The sequence below is a fragment of the Schistocerca cancellata genome, chromosome 6 (assembly GCF_023864275.1).
Source record: "Schistocerca cancellata isolate TAMUIC-IGC-003103 chromosome 6, iqSchCanc2.1, whole genome shotgun sequence".
Classification (NCBI taxonomy): domain Eukaryota; kingdom Metazoa; phylum Arthropoda; class Insecta; order Orthoptera; family Acrididae; genus Schistocerca; species Schistocerca cancellata.
The window spans coordinates 598,930,446-598,931,943 of record NC_064631.1 but is presented as its reverse complement, the minus strand read 5'-3'; positions in this window follow the sequence as shown (position 1 = coordinate 598,931,943).

Sequence of the window (1,498 nt, the reverse complement as noted above, 5' to 3'; positions counted from 1 at the left end):
ATACAGTAGCAGCTTTGAAGGACTTTACTAGACTTCCTTGCCCTTGTCATTCTGTCTTTGTCTTAGTACCTTACTGAACATACTATGAGATCAGTTGCACCATCGCAGCCAAAACTAACTCAGGTAGGAGAGTCAAGCGTAAAGCAGTAGTGGCCTACTATAAGAGATTTGGTTGTTCAAAGAGATTCACAAAATCGCTCAAGCAAGACGTATAAATGTGTGTGTGAGAGAGAGAGAGTGTGTGTGTAAGTGTACGGGTGTGTAAATGGTTCAAATGGCTCTGAGCACTACGGGACTTAACTTTTGAGGTGATCAGTCCCCTGGAACTTAGAACTAGTTAAACCTAACTAACCTAAGGACGTCACACACATCCATGCCCGAGGCAGGATTCGAACCTGCGACCGTAGCGGTCGTGCGGTTCCAGACTGTAGCGCCTAGAACCGCTCGGCCACCCCGGCCGTCAAAGTAAACAAAACTTGCATCATAATTTTCTAGTAATCAGGCTCGTTCTCCTTGCAGAAAATTAAGAATGTACATGTAAAGAAACAGCACAGTATGTGTAAACTTGTACGCATGTTAGTGAGCATTGTCTCTGTCCTGTTACATTTTTGCGCCCTCTTACGAAAACACCCTGTATACATGTACACGTATGTATATAAACACACGCATTATATATATATATATATTCTAACATTCTACGTGCTGTCTGTTTGTTCTAAGTCGTGTCTCCCTACCACTTTCGCGAAACGACGCTCTGAGCGTGTTTTTTTCAGGGAATTGACTAGTTTGAACCTGGGACCTGTTGCTGGTTCAAATGTTCAAATGTGTGTAAAATCTTATGGGACTTAACTGCTAAGGTCATCAGTCCGTAAGCGTACACACTACCTAACCTAAATTATCCTAAGGACAAACACACACACCCATGCCCGAGGGAGGACTGGAACCTCCGCCGGGACCAGCCGCACAGTCCATGGCTGCAGCGCCTGTTGCTGGTAAGGAGACGCCAGACCACACATGACATGTAGAGTTCAGAAGAGTTCAGTGAGACTAACGATGATATAATCAAATACTTAATGATTTCAGCGTCAGCTCCACTGCACTCCCTGTAATAGAATCTTAATACTAACTAAATTTAGTGGAAGGGGTTCAAGGCTTTCCTATTTTTAGTTAGCTGGTAAAATAACGTCGAAAGAGCAGTTAAGTTTACCATTGGAAATTTTCTTCTACTCACAAAACATTGTTTATAAACTGCACTATTGATAAAAGGAAATATTTTAATACAGGATGATAAAAACCAACTGCGTTCAACAAAAATGTGAACTAATATTCCCTGAATGGGTTTCCAAGTTCTACAATGGATCGAAGGATGACCTATGCCATATCACATCTATAATATAGGTTTAAATTAAGTTTCATAAAAGAGAAAGCTATCAAAATGGTCTACAGTGACCCTCAATTATCTTTAATTACTTATCTAACTTGTCGTTAATTACAGTGG